The sequence below is a fragment of the Magnolia sinica genome, chromosome 5 (genome assembly GCF_029962835.1).
Source record: "Magnolia sinica isolate HGM2019 chromosome 5, MsV1, whole genome shotgun sequence".
In the NCBI taxonomy this organism is placed as follows: Eukaryota; Viridiplantae; Streptophyta; class Magnoliopsida; order Magnoliales; family Magnoliaceae; genus Magnolia; species Magnolia sinica.
Window position 1 is genome coordinate 50,642,157 of NC_080577.1, and position 18,042 is coordinate 50,660,198.

General features: G+C 43.6%; 1 long non-coding RNA gene across 1 annotated transcript; it reads right to left on the reverse strand.

The window, feature by feature from the left end:
• Positions 1-2,668: 2,668 nt before the first annotated feature.
• On the reverse strand, positions 2,669-3,170 carry LOC131247306 (uncharacterized). The gene is made up of 2 exons (XR_009171622.1): positions 2,969-3,170; positions 2,669-2,757 (listed from the first exon to the last, which is right to left on the reverse strand). It is a non-coding gene; the product is annotated as an uncharacterized LOC131247306 (long non-coding RNA).
• Positions 3,171-18,042: the final 14,872 nt, after the last annotated feature.

The window sequence follows — 18,042 nt, forward strand, 5'->3', positions numbered from 1 at the left end:
ATGCTTGGACTTCCCAAGATTATTCGAAAGCATGACTCCATATTCGTTGTCGTGGACCGTTTCTCTAAAATGGCCCACTTCATTCCTTGTTCTAAGACCTCCGACGCCTCTCATGTTGCCAAGCTATTCTTTAGTGAGGTTGTCAAACTGCATGGGTTACCAAAAACTATAGTGTCTGACCGTGATGTGAGATTCATGAGTTACTTTTGGAAGACACTATGGCACATGATGAATACTAGGCTCCAGTTTTCTTCTGCCTACCACCCTCAGACCGATGGCCAGACTGAGGTGGTTAATAGGAGCATAGGGAGTTTACTTCGATGTTTAGTGGGGGAGCATACCAGGACATGGGACGTTATACTACCCATAGCTGAGTTTGCATACAATAGTTCTATCAATATGTCTACAGGTCTAAGTCCTTTTGAAGTCGTTACTGTTTATAAGCCTAGGAAACCTATTGATCTTATCCCCATGTCATTGTCCCATAGGCCATCAGATTCTGCAGAGTCTTTTGCACATCACATACATTCATTGTATCAAGAAATCAAGCGAAAGATCACTACTAGTAATGAGCATTACAAATTTTCTGCAGACCTACATAGACGTTTCAAAGAGTTCAATATTGGGGACTCTGTGATGGTCTGTATCAGGCCCAAGCGGTACCCTCCAGGGGTCGTTCGTAAGTTACACGCGCGTAATGCTGGGCCCTTCAAAATTATAAAGCGAAACGGTCTCAATGCGTATGAGGTAGATCTTTCACCTTCCATGGGAATTAGTTCCACATTCAATGTAGAGGATCTAGTTACTTTTCAGGGACCCACTGATACTTTGTTCGGCCCTTCGCCCACCCATCCTGATGTCCCAACCTTACCCTTTGATCCATGGCCTCTTCCCGACCTTTCATCTCAGCCTCTGCCTTCCATACCTAGCCTTCACACACCCAGAGAGGAAATAGAGAATATCTTGGACCATCAGATAATTTCCACGTCGGATGGTGGGTTTCAGAAATACCTAGTTAAATGGAAGTCACGCCCAACTTCGAACAGTGCGTGACTCACTGAGGAGGAGCTTCAGAGACATGATCCTGACATCCTAAAGCTGTTCGAGAGTTTTATTTCACCAGTGGGGAAATCTTCCCAGCTGGGAAGAGTTGATGAGGACATCGTGCACACGCGCGCCCGCACACCACCACCCCTACTCACGTACGTACGCAGTAGGAAGACCCCACCATCGATCTGGCTCGATGACGATGTCCAAGGAGGGCCTCCTATCTAGAAGATAAGTTTTGGTTCAGAAAAGTAGCCTGATAGTCAAGAAAAGCCCACCATGGGATCTCATGATCGTGGCCCACTCGTCGGATTGGTTTTATATTTTAGATTTTGCTTATTGTTATTATTTAGAACATCGTGAACGCTTTAGATTTCCTTATTTGGTTTTTATTTTAGTTTACTTCATTGCCAAGTAATATGCGTCGTACATGGTGCGAGTTTTTGGGTATAGGGTTCTCCCTATAAATAGGCACCCCTTGTAGTTCTTTTCATTCATTGAAGTTAATAAAAAATTCCTGCTTTATTTTTCTGCTCACTTCGTAAGTTGTGGAAGAATTCAAAAGTGGATGCGAAGCCCTCCCTTTTCGAATGACTAACTACCGCGGTGCGAAGCCACATCAATCCCAATTCATCCCCATCTTCCATCATCTTTTTTTCATCTTCTCCCACCATCCGTACTTCGAATTTGTCCTTTTTTTGCATTAGATTTCTTCATTACAGCAGGTTTTCAGATTTCGGCCCGCAGGCAAGTTAAAACTTCGACGGAGCACCATGCACAAACCGTACATTGGATCGAGCTAAGATTTGGAGGTTTTGGAGTCCATCCCTGGCCGACCAGGGCCAAGATGACCTTTTTCTGAATAGTGGGCCCCACACACGTGTGGTCGGGATCACACATACGTCCGTCTGGGCCATTGTTGCTGTCCACACGCGAGATCATCTTTTAGCTCAGGTTTTTATCCTCTCATAGCCGTTTTTCATTAATCCTAACCCTATATTACATGATCTCTAATTGATTTGCCCCTTTTTATCACCTTAGGGTTCCTTGAATTGAAATTAGGAAATCCCTTGGTAGGGACTGATTTTTATGCATGAGTAGTTGATTTTATTTCCCTTTGACATCGTTTGGCTTATAATTTTATTGGTTCATTCCTAGCCTGTGTCGGCTTAAACCTGCATAGATTCCCATTTAATTGAATATTTGGATTTTCATGTGGGATGTGGAATTTGTGTGATTGTTTCTGAATTGGTGTGATCTAAGCCTGGAATCTTGCATATCATATTTAAATTCACGTCCTGCGTCAAATTGGATTTTTAGTGCCTTTTCAATTGGGTGATTTTGAAACCGGCAATTTCGCATGGGCTTCCAAACGGGCCACAAAACAGGGTTGTCTACAAACAACTGTTTGGACACACGTAGTCCAAACAAACCCATAGTCTCATTAGTTTCCATAGATGAAAAATGGAAAAAGAAAAAGCATCTTCTCACTTGAATTTTCTAAAATCCAAACCCTAGTTCTAGATCTAGTAAATCGCCACCATAACCAGTCAAAAAACCTTGCAAATTGCAGAAAATAGATCCAAAACCCTAGGAAACAAGAGAGTAGCAGATCTAGATACCTAATGGGTTATAAAACTGCAAATCGAACAGAATTCAGATTGAAAAACTCCACCCGTCACAAAATCCAACAGAATTCAGATAAAAAAACTACAAATCGAAGTATCAAACAAATCAAAACTGTATCACACAACAAATCGCTTCTATGTATTCGCATCAAACAACATAGAAAAATCCCTAATTAGGGTTTTAACATTGAATTAGGGTTTCAACATAGTAAATCCCTAATTAGGGTTTCAACATTGTAAATCCCTAATTAGGAAATCACTAAGGTTGAAATTGATGAAATCTAGACTCTTACCTGTTTCAGATCTTCATCTAAGCCCTACAATTAATGACAGCTCGCGCGAGAGAGAGAGAGAGTCAGGGGTAGGAAGAAGCTGAGAGTCCCGCGAGAGAGAGAGAGAGAGAGAGAGAGAGAGAGAGAGAGAGAGAGAGAGAGAGAGAGAGAGAGAGAGAGAGAGAGTCGTCGGGAGAGGGAGAGAGAGAGAGAGTCATCGGGAGAGAGAAAGCTGGGAATGAAATGGAAATCGCGTCCTGTTTTTAATTTTATATAACATCCGTGGCCCACATTTAAATAGCGCTGGTGCATGATGCACCTAAAGTGCCGATTTTTCACAGTTTTGTTGTAGTGAAAGGAGGTTTCAAGCCTGCTTTTGTGGTCAACTCAGCAAAATGACTCAGATTGGTTTTTGTCGAGTCAGCATTTTAGCACCTATTTTATCGAGCAAGAGATAAGATGGAGGTTTGTAGAGTGCATCCAAATGCACAAGGCCAATTGACGTTTGGACCAAAACAGCATTTAGGACTCAAAACCTTTCGTAGGGTGCGTCCAAATAGGCCCTTAGTCCGAGACAATTAACCAATATAATTTAAAAAAAAAAAACAAAACAAAAGAAAAAGGTAAATTGCCCATTGACAATGAATATTCTAGTTAATAACAGAAGGACCATCTAATTTCCTAAACCATGTGGTACCAGATAATTCTCAGCAAATGTTGTGAATTTGGTAAATTCGAATGTTTTCTCTGCCATACTTGAGATTTTATGGGACAAAAATAGAAAAAAATAAAAATAAAATAAAAAATTATCCTTGAGTGAATGGAATGCCTCAAAAAATATCAAATTATGAAGAGAAATATAACGGCTACTAGCAAGACAACTCTCTCTCGAGAGGCACCAACATGACACGCATGCAAGAACCAAGTTGTCCATCAGGTGGGACATACACTTATGAAAAAGAGACAGTTGAACATAATTACAAAGCAGCCCAAATTTCAATATGCGCATGGGACCCACTTATAAGAAAGACCAACTAGACTTTCAGGCTCACAACACAAATGGTGGGGCCCACCTGATGAGCATCTTGCATGTACATCCCATGTTAGCGTATTTGGTGATCTAATACTCATATTCCTAAAATGCTTGTGCCGGAAGGTTGTAAAATAACATTTACCTTCTCAGTTTGTAAGAGTGGTTGCCTTCATTGACCAGAATAGTTGATACTATTGGCCCCACTATCGATGGCCCCCCAAGCAAGAAAATGTAATGGCATTGTACAACCTTTCATCCCAAGCATCCTATAACACCTCAAGAAAGGATAGAAAATGAGCAATACCCTATCAAACTCAAGTGTGTCACCTCCTGCTTTCTTCATTTCAATCATGGATAACAAAGGGGAGACTTCGAAAACCTACACAGATTTTTGGCAGGTATCAAATGAGGAGATATCAACAAAGAAGTGAGAGAGAGAGAGGGGGGGGGGGGGAGTGGAGGTTTCCTGATTTGAAATCAGGTTGAATAACTAGGGTTGGGTTAGGTCGGGTTACAGGTCAAGTACAAAGGAATTCGGGTTGGGTTTGGACTGGGTCCCTCAGAAATTGTACGTGGCATACATTGACTTAATTAAACCGACTAAATTTTGAAACCCACTGCTTCTAAGAAACTGTTTGAAATCATTTTGGTTGAACAATTCTAACCTCGATTCATGAACAGTTGTTAGTAGAAACAGGACCTTTGGATATTTTTCATTTTAACTATCCACTAAATGCCCACCAATCTGATAGCCACATAATCAAATATACTTAATTTTTCATTCATGATACATTTAAACTGGGACACGTAATTTGGCCTCGAATTACTTGTATGCTACATGCAATTTCTAAGTAATTAATATGTGCCTGTGTATCATCCATCACACTCACCAGAGTATCAAAGTTTTTCTCATAATACAATGTCATCTCTTTAAGCCTATGGTAGGAAAAGTTCCAGATATTGCTTAAATAACAAAAAATTACATCAAAATGAAACAACTAAAATTAAGAAATATACATTATTCCCACTATAGAGATCTAATGAAAGGTCATCAAATGCAATGCTCCGACACTTTTGGTTTTTTAGTTTGAACAAGTGGGGCCCATGTTGAGTGATCTAAACACCTGATATTATGGGCCCCACTGCAGATGGCCCATGCACTAAAGACCTCCCACATTGGGAGAATCTTAACCTCAAAAAAGAAATACAACAATGGCATCCATTTAACCAAAAGAAGGCCAAATAATATACCGATCGGATCTTCGCAGCTAAGGGAATTTTGGTGCATAAGCCACTCATGGCAAAGCCCATCATATCAAAAATTTGGATCACCGAACCATTGGTCGCACTTGAATAGAATGAAAAAACCTGAAGAGCATTGTACAACCTTTCTACCTAGGCATATTATAGTAACTTAACGCAGATTCCTAATGTAATGACCCTGAAAATTTTGTGCCAAGACCCGAGTATTACCTCTATTTTCCTTAGAAGCTTTTTGGGGTAATTAGCGCTTAACTCGATTGCTTGTGAAATTTGCATCAATCACTTTAAATTTGATCTGCATGACTCAAAATCTGTAGAATGGTTAGCGCTAGGTTACTCTGAAATCTGGGATCCATCGCTAAATCCAGTTGTTCTTGGGATTTTTTGGAAGTTCTGGATCGGACCTGGACCGGGCGTCGAAAGTCCGATAGCGATGATCTTAGGCTGTTGCGGTCACCATGTTGGACTTGGCCATCACCTCAAAAATCAAGTCCAGATGATGTACTGGGTCGATTTGATTGAGTTCGGAGTGAAGAGTGTGAGAACGGTTGGAAATTAATTAAGGTTTTATGAAATCTGAGTCGTGTCGCTTGCGCGGCGATTTTAAGCAATCTGACCGTTCGATTCTGACCCAATTTCACCCTCTGATCAGGAAAGGTGGCCTAGGCATGTCCTTGTGCTTGTGGACCTGATCGATATTCGGTGATCGTTGAATTGAGTGGTCTGCCACGGCTGATCTGAAGATCCGGTCGGTACAAAAACTCAGCTTGACCTAGATCCATGGTCAGTGAACTTAAGTCCGACCTTTCGTGGTATTAGGCCCACCGGAAGTGCTTCGTTGGATCGAGAGAGGCTTGTTTTGGTTATACCCTAAGTATACCTTGGCCCTGGGGTTATTTTCATCAATGTTAGGCCTATTTATAGACCTTAAAACCCTAGTGCTCTTTTCCATACGAATTTCCTAACCCTAGCTAAGAAAGAGAAAGGAAAAGAGAGAGTAAGTGAGAGAGAAGTTGGTGAATCATCTTAGATTCTTTCCTGTTCTTCTTCTTCCTTAAACCTCCACTTTAGAATCGTTATTCCAGCGATTCTGAGTTCATCTTTGGGTAAGTTAACCTAACCCTAATATGTGTTAGAGCTTAGAATAGTCTTTGTGATGTTGTAGCTCATTTCTATTCTTGCCTTAGGTTATTCTGTCGCCATTGACGAAGACATATCGTCTGAAATCAGTTCGGTGCCCTTTTCTGGATTAAGGTGCGGACTTTAATCATATAGGTTATGGTTTTCAAGGCTTTCAATGCTAGTGAATGGTTTATTCTTGCTATGGATGAGATTTCACATGCCAAATGTTATGTTTATTTTACGTTCTTGATATGCATGTGTTATATTGAGATTTGTGTATTCTATGTGTATATATAAAGTACCGTATGCGTATAAAATATGAACATGTGATTGCATGATTAATTGTCGTGTACTTATGCTAATTGTATGTGCGGCAACTCCTTGGTAAAAGGAATTGTTCAAATGTGTGTATTTCAGCATACATCATGTATGTTGAACCATGTATTCTAAGTGTTTGTAGAAATGCCTGAATGAACTAAAGTGTAATATATTATACTATTTGCGGGCGTTGAGAAGTGATTCTCAACACTCCTATTGATGTGTATGATTTCCTTCATGCAAGTTACATTCCTTGTTGTTTAATTTCAAGTCTTGCTTATGTGAAATTCCATGTTAAGTTGATATTCTTTAAATGCTTACATCCTACATAATTTGAGTTGTTGTTCCATTACTATTCTAAATTGCTAATATCAATATCTGTTATAGTGGAATGTGTGTGGGACTATGCATTAGTCCAAGAAATCGGTAATCGGCCTTAAGTTCGTGGCTGAGATTGCTTTCGCCATGAAGGACGTGATTAGACGAACCCGAGTTGTATTAGAGTTGTCGGCAGTGGTTTGGCCACGCGGAGTGTTTGCGCACTCTATGTCGTTCAACCCAACATGCACTCGTGCTAGTCGAGCTCGTCAAGTAACCCGATTGTCCGATGTATATTCACCATGTATAGATGCTGCTGTTTGAATCTAGAGTACCAAACTTACCGATGAAATCCTATTAACCATGGTACCTTGATCCGCGAAGACTCATGAGCCAGACATGGTGGAATGGGACACCGTGGTCGAGCTGTCGGCCTACGCTGGGGTGACGAGCCTCCCCGTAGTGACCAGTGAGCAACCAAACTCGTGAACCGATTATGGTGGTATGGGACACTATATTCATGCTATCGGCCTACAATGATTGGTGACGAGCCCTCTGTAGTGACCACGAGCATACCTGGATACCGCATTGAGGTGACGAGCTTTAGTGTAATAACGAGGGTATGATGGGCGTGCATTGATTGGTGACAAGCCCTTTGCAACGACCTGAAAACATATGATCGTATAAGATTGTCTAGGACTGACGACCCTAGAATAGATCACTGTTTGGATGGTGATATGAGGAAGGTACCTTAGCTTCCCAATCCTGCTGTATGAAAAGGACTAATAATAACTTGGTAATCATGTTCATGCACCGCATTTGCATATGCTTTGTAAACGTGGCACACTTAGAGGCGATGTCATGCGTAACGTAAGATGAAGACGCTGAGGGTGTACGCGTTAGGGCACGCATCACTTTTCATACATCCTTGCATTAACAAGAGTACTTAGGACATGTTTAATTGTTCTGCTTTATCATTACTGCTTGATTGAACTGATAACATGTTAACCTTTGCTTTATTGTTCCACTGAGTTGATCACACACTCCCACATTCTGGGGCGGTGTTAAACACCCACCAGACTGTCTTAGTTGCTAATGTTGCAGATGTTAATGCGACTTCTGAGGCAGAGCGGGAGATTGATGATGATGAGGCTGCATTCTCTTTCATGCAGTTTTCAGATGGGTTCTAGTGAGCCTTGTTCTGATGCGCAAGATGCTGGGATGTCTTTTGATAATTAAATGATGTAATTTAATACTTGTAATTTTGATAGTAACACTTGTCAGAACGACTCGGTATGTATATGTACTTAGGGATTTACACATGTACACATATATTTCTTTAAGTCTTCCGCTTGTTTTCTTCACTTATCCCTGAATTATATTTGCTATTTGGCTTAATCTATTCCATGTTTTATGCACTAATACAGACAACATACATCCATCATTAAATATGTTGTATAAGTGATGTTTTGGAACTTGTGAGCTGAGTTATGCTCGACCCCCGAATTTCAGGGAGTTACAAGTTGGTATCAGATCATGATTTGGATTAAACCGGACCTGGGTTACAGTCACACACCGCACACTGTCGCCACTTTAGTGTATTTGGGTGCGAGTCTATCGTAGATTGTGTGTTTGTGTTCCGTTGCTTCTATTGGCGAAAGTTTACTGAAAATAATCACCGAGATCGAGTTTGTGCTCTCTCCTGATCACACACAGTGACTCGAAATCTTTCCTAGACCATCTATTAATGAGTTTAGATGGTTTATCATCCCATCTCAGCCCTTAAATCTTCTAGAAATCTGTGTTTGTATCAGATTTCTACTCGAATGGCCCGATAGGCGTCGAATCATGCAAAGGGGCCGATCAGGGCATTTCCAGTGGGGCCCAGGGGGGACCCACATCTTTTTGAGCATAAGGGACCAGGAGGACCTCGCCTAAAATGGCGAGCCATCGCCGGTCAGTCCAGAGACCGGCGATGTCATCGCCGGTTCAGCAAGGGCTCGCCGATCAGCGGGCCGGCTTGGGCCGACGAATGTTTGGCCTAGTGTGGCCCACCCCTCCACAGTTTGTTGGTTTAAACTTCTTCTAAACCCTACTTCCTTCATAAACCTCCCTCCCTAGCTCTCTTTTCCTTCAAGTTCTTTTCCAAACTTATCCAAATCTCTTCCAAATCTTCTTCTTCTTCCATTTTCGTGCAAACCCTATCCACCCCTTCTCAAACCTCACCCTCCCATTGCTGTTTACCTTTCCTTTTCTTCTCATTTGGGCTCTCAAACCCTCTTTTTGGATCTCAAGTGTGTGGGAGCTCCACCATTCTTCTTGTTTCTCTCTTTCTCTCATTTCTCATGGCCCTCTTTGAGTTTATCATGACCAAAATTTTCATTTCCTCCCTTCTTTCTTTGATGGGGAAGAAGAGAGTGCCCGTGGATGAAGCCGGGCCTAGCCGTCCAACTCGTGTACGGAGGCTGAGAGGTACCGCCGCGAGCACGACCACCACCCGTGAATTTCAGACCAAGTGGGACCTCGATCCTCGAGCTCTCATTGGTAGAACCTTGTTGGCGAAGTTGTCGCATGGAGTCTATGAAGGCCGTAGAGTCCTTTTTGAGGCTCATGTTGATCCGCGACTGTTTGGTGAGTTTCTGTTGTTAAAGCGCCTGGAAGGGGCTGGTTGGTGTCCCTTGTTTGAGGGCGAGTATCGCGCGAATGCAAGTACTGTTTGAGCTTTTTATGCCAATATTCGTGATCCTTCACTGGAGCCTCTACAGTTCAAGATTCCTTGTGGTAGCGGTCGGGAGGCTACGATTAACATCACTTTGATATCCTGGCTCCTGAATGTGCCACTTGGTGAGGTGCATGCCAGCGAGAAGAATTTGAACAGTATGCGCGAGAGGGATCGTCGCACCCGATCCTTGTGTGGTCGTCTGGTCGAATGCCAGCCTAATAGAAGTCTTCTAGCTATCAACATGACGGACGACTTCCGCTTGCTTCACCACATGTGTAAGTTCAATGTATATCCAAGGTGGAGCAATCGCAGCAAGTGTACGCGCTTGATGGTGGATTTTCTATATCAGGTGGGGCAAGAAGTGAAGTTGTGTGTGGCGACATACATCTTGCGTAAGATTATTCTCATCGTTCGTTCGACTAGGAGGACCGAATCGCTTCCTTTTGGCCGACTCATTTGTAAGCTTGCTCATGAGTTTGGCTATAGGCTTGGAGTAGAGAAGCCGGTTCCTATTCGTCATATTAATCTGACGACCCTTAAGCAGATGAAGATTGGTCCTCGTCAGCAGGCCTCAGAGAGTGAGGATGAGTCAGAGAGTGATGAGGATGAGAGTTATGCTGAAGGTGGTGCTGAGATTGAGGAAGAAACAGAGCAAGACGAGGAGGAGGTTGAGGCACAGGATACGAGTGAGAGCTTCCTCCTATGGCACTAGAGTAGAGCGCAGATCAGGCTGCTAGAGATGCCCGTATTGTTCGGCTTGAAGAAGGGCAGGCTGTTCTACACCAGGATATCATGGATCTTCGAGGCCTTGTGAAGCATAAGTTTAAGAAGGTGACTCTAACTCTGAAGTCTATCCTGTGTTTCTTGCAGGATAAGGGTGCCCCGCCTCCATCTCCTGATTCCGATGAGTAGTTGTCGTTGTAGTTGTCCTTTGCTTTGTTTGTTGTTTTTTTCTGTGTGTAGCTGTTGTTGGCTTTGTAGTTGGAGTTGTTTGTAGTTGTTTGTTGTTGTTTGAAGTGTTAGATGTTGTGGTTCTCATGCTTTCCTAGTCGTGATTCATGTAATGCTGCACTACTTGTATTGCGACGATTTTGTTTAATGGAATGCATATTGTTTATCTTTGAAGTTGTGCTGTGAATGCTGTGTGGATGGATTATGTGGACGTAGAATCTTATAGGTTGCATCCTCGGTTGAATGTAGGGTATGTCTCCTAAGGGTTCGAAGACTTCGGCCCGTCTCTCCTTAGTTGAGTCGCTAGCTGGGGTTCCTCCCTTGAGCGATAGCCAGACGGATCCACAGATGGGCCCGTCTCATGCCGGTGTTGGGCCGACACCTATGACTCCTCCAGTCATGCCTTCGGTTCTTAAGCCGAGCTATGCATCTTCGTCTACTCCACCATCTGATAGGTTTGAGTAAATGATGCTGTTGATGTAGCAGCAGCAGCACCAGCAGTTCCTATCTTCCATGGCTGGCATCTTTGCTCAGTCAGTGGGGGCGACTCCTCTTGCTTCACCTATACCTCCATCTGGGAGTGCCAGTGCGAGCGGCACTTTTGAGCGATTCCAGCGCTTACGACCTCCTACATTTACGGGTTCTTATACCCGAAGAGGCCAAGTATTGGATCGATATCATCTCTAAGATGCTGAGACCGCTGCATTGTTCAGAGATTGAGCAAGTTGAGCTTGCCTCCTTCATGTTTGAGAAGGAGGCCAGTCTATGGTGGGACAGTGTTCTTCGCACTGTCGAGGAAGGATTTGAGTGGTCGTGGCAGGCGTTTGAGGCACGCTTCCACGAGAAGTATTTCTCGATTACGTACCGACATGAGATGGAGAGTGAGTTCCTTCGCCTCCGCCAGGGAGGGTTGTTGGTGATGGAGTATGAGAACCGGTTCACTGATCTAGGTCGGTATGTGCCTTTAATTCTGGGCGATCAGCTAATGAGGATGCGGCGTTTCTTTGAGGGATTGAGGCCTGAGATCCGATCGAAGATTTGCTGTGCTAGCATTTCTTTCTATGAGGAGTTAGTGAGCATGTCTTTGCGAGCAGAGCAGGATGGGAAAAAGTCATCCCGTATGTCAGCACCGATGGTTCCGAGGTCACGACCGGACTTTCAGGGTGCACCTTTCCTCGGCAAGAGGCCGCAAGCAGATTCTCCTCCTAGGCATTCAGCGCCGCCCGCTCAGCAGATGCGAGCTGATCTTTGCTGTTCGTATTGTGGGAAGACGGGGCATTTGGATCGTTTTTGCTTTTCGCGTATGCGGGCCAGTAGTTTTACTCCACCGCAGAGGATTAGCCATCCGATGCCTCAAGTTATCTCTCCTCTACCTCTTCGTTCAGCGCCAGCTCATCCATCCTTCAGACCTGCAGTACCTAACTTCAGGCCACCTCAGCGGCCCATGGTTCCTCCGCTGAATCGTCAGCAGCAGGCTCGAGTTCATGCGCTCTCAGCTGAAGCGCCTATATCTGACTTGGTGCCGAGATCCTTCGAGGTTACAGCGCACATTGAAGGTATTCCCATTTCTATGTTGGTGGATACAAGGTCCACTACTTCTCTTATATCATATGCGGCAGTTAGGCGTTTGGGTTTGAACACTGTTTCTATGCAAGGAGTGACGCTTACTACCGCTACGGGGATTTCCTCTGCTATGAACAAGCGTTGTATGGATTGTTTGGTCGATCTTGGAAGTGGATCGATCTGTGTTGATTTCTTTGTCGCACCCCTTTATCATTACGATATTATTATGGGTATGGATTGGCTCACGAGGATGCGAGCTGAGATTGATTGTGAAGCAAGGTCAGTGACCATCCATGGACCTGAGGGTGAGACAGTTACTTTCCCAGTTCAGGTCAGTTACCCTCTTCATCTTGATTATTATACTTCTTTGTTGGAGAGTATAGCTGAATCGGCGTTAGTTAGCACGCCGGTAGTTCGGGAGTTTGAAGATGTGTTTGAGTCGATTCCTGGATTACCTCCTCAACGTGAGATTGATTTTACTATCGATCTCATGCCTGGTGCGGCGCCCATTTCATTGCCCACCTATCGTATGCCTCCAAGTGAAATTGAGGAGTTGAGGAAGCAAATAGATGGTTTGCTGAATTTGGGTTTTATTCGGCCTAATGTGTCTCCTTAGGGAGAACCTGTCTTGTTTGTGAAGAAGAAAGATGGTTCATTGCGATTATGTATTGATTATCGCAGGTTGAATTTGGTAACTGTGAAGAATAAGTACCCTTTGCCCAGGATTGATGATCTGTTTGATCAATTGAAGGGGGCGCGGTACTTTTCAAAGGTTGATCTTCAGTCAAGGTATCATCAGTTGCGCGTTAAGGATGAGGACATGTAGAAGACCGCTTTCAGGACTAGCTTCGGTCACTATGAGTTCCTTATGATGTCATTTGATCTTACGAACGCACCGACCGTGTTCATGGATCTAATGAACAGGGTGTTTCGGCCATTCTTGTTCCGATTTGTCATTGTCTTTATCGATGACATCTTGATATATTCTGCGAGTCAGGAAGAACACGAGGAGTACTTAAGAGCGGTTTTGGATACTCTTAGGAAGAATCAGCTCTTTGTGCAGTTCAAGAAGTGTGATTTCTGGAAAGAGGAAGTCAAGTTCCTGGGACATGTGGTGTCCAAGGAAGGGATAGCTGTCGATCTTGCCAAGGTGGCTGCAATGCAGGACTGGAAGCAGCCTGGTTCAGTTACTGAGGTAAGAGCTTTTTGGGTCTTGTAGGCTATTATCGAAGCTTCATTCAAGACTTTTCGAAGATTGCCAGACCGTTGTCGCAGTTGACACGGAAAGATTTGAAGTTTGTTTGGAATGAGATGGCGGAGTTAGCTTTTCAGGAGCTGAAGGACAAGTTGACGTCCGCCCCTGTGCTAATATTGCTAGAGCAACGGGTTAAGTATATTATATATACTGACACCTCTCGCGTTGGTCTAGGTTATGTCCTTATGCAGAAGGACAGGGTGATTGCTTATGCTTCGCGTCAGTTGAGGAAACACGAAGAGAATTACCCTACGCACGACCTGGAGGTAGCAGCTGTTATTTTTGCATTAAAGCTCTGGAGACATTACCTCTATGGTGAGGAGTTCGAGCTCTTTTGTGACCACAAGAGCCTTAAGTATATTTTCACGCAGCGTGATTTAAATATGAGGCAGCGCCGATGGATGAAAACATTGAAGGACTTTAAGTTCGATGTTTCTTACCATCCGGGCAAGGCGAACCTTGTGGCAAATGCGTTGAGTCGCAAGAAGGCTATTGAGTTTGCGGCTCCGCTGATGATAGCAGAGTGGGATATGTTGGAGTTTGTGCGAGATTTTGAGCAGAAGCTTACACTGGTTGAGCCGTATGAGGTTATCGCACACATTCGTGTATAGCCCCTTATCGACAAGAGGATCGTTGCAGCTCAGGCAGATGATGAGCTTTTGGCGAAGATGAGAAAGCGGGTTGGTACAGATGAGAACTCCGACTGGAGTGTTAGTTCTGATGGGGGCCTACGATTTCGTGGCCGGTTATGTATTCCTGACATCCCTGACTTGAGACGGGAGGTTCTTGAGTTAGCCCATAGTTCTAAGCTTGTGATGCATCCAGGTAGCACGAAGATGTATCAGGATATGAGGAGATCTTATTGGTGGGACAATATGAAGGTCCATATTGTTGAGTTTGTCTCTCGTTGTCTCACGTGCCAGCAGGTCAAGGCAGAGCATCGCCGACCTCCTGGGTTGTTGCAGCCCATGCCCATAGTAGAATGGAAGTGGGACTTCATCTCTATGAATTTTATTTCTGGGTTGCCGAGAACGAGGAAGGGATATGATTCTATTTGGGTGATCGTCGACTGATTGACGAAGTCGACACATTTCTTACCAATCAGAGTCACAAACTCTACAGACGAGTTGGCTAGGTTGTATATCAAGGAGATTGTACGTCTGCATGGAGTTCCCTTGGAGATTGTGTCTGATAGGGACACGCGTTTCACATCTATCTTCTGAACTTGTATCCAGGAAACGATGGGTGTGAAATTGAAGTTCAGCACTGCGTTTCATCCCCAAACAGATGGGCAGATGGAGCGCGTGAATTAGGTCCTGGAAGGCATGTTGCGAGCCTGTGTTTTGGATTTCAAGGACAGTTGGGATGATTGTCTCTAGTATACAGAGTTCGCGTATAATAACAGTTTCCAGGCGAGTATTGGCATGGCTCCCTATGAGGCGTTGTATGGTCGCCCGTGCAGAGCACCGCATTGCTGGGCAGAAGTTGGCGAGCGTAGTTTGCTTGGCCCGGAGTTGGTGTAGGTGACTTCAGAGAAAGTTGACATCATTTGACGTCGACTTCTGATAGCTCAGAGTAGGCAGAAGAGTTATGCTGATACGAGGAGTCGACCGCTTGAGTTTGAGGTTAGAGACCATGTTTTTCTGAAGGTCTCTCATATGAAGGGAGTTCTGCAGTTCAGTAAGAAGGGGAAGCTTTCACCGAGATTTATTGGTCCATTTCAAGTTCTGGATCGAGTGGGAGCGGTAGCATACCACCTTGCTTTGCCCACACCTCTTGCGGGCGTGCATAACGTATTTCATGTCTCTATGCTGAAGAAGTACGTTCCTGATCCTTCACATATTATCAGTTGGGAGCAGGTGCAGTTGAGTGAGGATGCCACTTATGTACTGCGACCGAAGCGTATTCTCGATAGGAAGGAGCAAGTATTGCATAGCAAGGTTATCCCTCTTGTGAAGGTGCTATGGACACATCATAGTGAGGAAGAGGCTACTTGGGAATCTGAAGTTGAGGTCAGGAAGAGCTACCCTCAAATCCTTGAGGAATATAAGAAGGTATGAATTTCGAGGACGAAATTTTCTTTAAGGGGGGTAGATTGTAATGACCCTGAAAATTTTGTGCCATGACCCAAGTATTACCTCTATTTTCCTTAGAAGCTTTTTGGGGTAATTAGCGCTTAACTCGATTGCTTGTGAAATTTGCATCAATCACTTTAAATTTGATCTGCATGACTCAAAATCTGTAGAATGGTTAGCGCTAGGTTACTCTAAAATCTGGGATCCATCGCTAAATCTAGTTGTTCTTGGGATTTTTTGAAAGTTCTGGATCGGACTTGGACCGCGCGTCGAAAGTCCGATAGCGATGATCTTAGGCTGTTGCGGTCACCATGTTGGACTTGGCCATCACCTTAAAAATCAAGTCCAGATGATGTCCTTGGTCGATTTGATTGAGTTCGGAGTGAAGAGTGTGAGAACGGTTGGAAATTAATTAAGGTTTTATGAAATCTGAGTCGTGTCGCTTGTGCGGCGATTTTAAGCAATCTGACCCTTGGATTCTGACCCAATTTCACCCTCTGATCAGGAAAGGTGGCCCAGGCATGTCCTTGTGCTTGTGGACCTGATCGATATTTGGTGATCGTTGAATTGAGTGGTCTGCCACGGCTGATCTGAAGATCCGGTCGGTACAAAAACTCAGCTTGACCTAGATCCATGGTTAATGAACTTAAGTCCGACCTTTCGTGGTATTAGGCCCACCGGAAGTGCTTCGTTGGATCGAGAGAGGCTTGTTTTGGTTATACCCTAAGTATACCTTGGCCCTGGGGTTATTTTCATCAATGTTAGGCCTATTTAGAGACCTTAAAACCCTAGTTCTCTTTTCCATACGAATTTCCTAACCCTAGCTAAGAAAGAGAAAGGAAAAGAAAGAGTAAGTGAGAGAGAAGTTGGTGAATCATCTTAGATTCTTTCCTGTTCTTCTTCTTCCTTGAACCTCCACTTTAGAATCGTTATTCCGGCGATTCTGAGTTCATCTTTGGGTAAGTTAAGCTAACCCTAATATGTGTTAGAGCTTAGAATAGTCTTTGTGATGTTGTATCTCATTTCTATTCTTGCCTTGGGTTATTCTGTCGCCATTGACGAAGACATATCGTCTGAAATCAGTTCGGTGCCCTTTTTAGATTAAGGTGTGGACTTTAATCGTATAGGTTATGGTTATCAAGGCTTTCAATGCTAGTGAATGGTTTATTCTTACTATGGATGAGATTTCACATGCCAAATGTTATGTTTATTTTGCGTTCCTGATATGCATGTGTTATATTGAGATTTGTGTATTCTATGTGTATGTATAAAGTACCGTATGCGTATAAAATATGAACATGTGATTGCCATGATTAATTGTCGTGTACTTGTGCTAATTGTATGTGCGACAACTCCTTGGTAAAAGAAATTGTCCAAATGTGTGTATTTCAACATACGTCATGTATGTTGAACCATGTATTCTAAGTGTTTGTAGAAATGCCTGAATGAACTAAAGTGTAATATATTATACTATTTGCGGGCGTTGAGAAGTGATTCTCAACACTCCTATTGACGTGTATGATTTCCCTCATGCAAGTTACATTCCTTGTTGTTTAATTTCAAGTTTTGCTTATGTGAAATTCCATGTTAAGTTAATATTCTTTAAATGCTTACATACTACATAATTTGAGTTGTTGTTCCATTACTATTCTAAATTGCTGATATCAATATCTGTTATAGTGGAATGTGTGTGGGACTATGCATTAGTCCAGGAAATCGGTAATCGGCCTTAAGTTCGTGGCTGAGATTGCTTTCGCCACGAAGGACGTGATTAGACGAACCCGAGTCGTATTAGAGTTGTCGGCAGTGGTTTGACCACGCGGAGTATTTGTGCACTCTATGTTGTTCAACCCAACGTGTACTCGTGCTAGTCGAGTTCGTCAAGTAACCCGATTGTCCGATGTATGTTCACCATGTATGGACGCTACTGTTTGAATCTAGGGTACCAAACTTACCGATGAAATCCTATTAACCATAGTACCTTGATCCGTTAAGACTCATGAGCCAGACATGGTGGTATGGGACACCGTGGTCGAGCTGTCGGCCTACGCTGGGGTGACGAGCCTTCCTGTAGTGACCAGTGAGCAACCAAACTCGTGAGCCGATTATGGTGGTATGGGACACTATATTCGTGCTGTCGGCCTACATTGATTGGTGACGAGCCCTCTGTAGTGACCTCGAGCATACCTGGATATCGCATTGAGGTGACGAGCCTTAGTGTAGTAACGAGGGTATGATGGGCGTGCATTGATTGGTGACGTGCCCTTTGCAACGACCTGAAAACATATGATTGTATGAGATTGTCTAGGACTGATGACCCTAGAATGGATCACTGTTTGGATGGTGATATGAGGAAGGTACGTTAGCTTCCCAATCCTGCTGTATGAAAAAGACTAATAACAACTTGGTAATCATGTTCATGCACCGCATTTGCATGTGCTTTGTAGATGTGGCACACTTTGAGGCGATGTCATG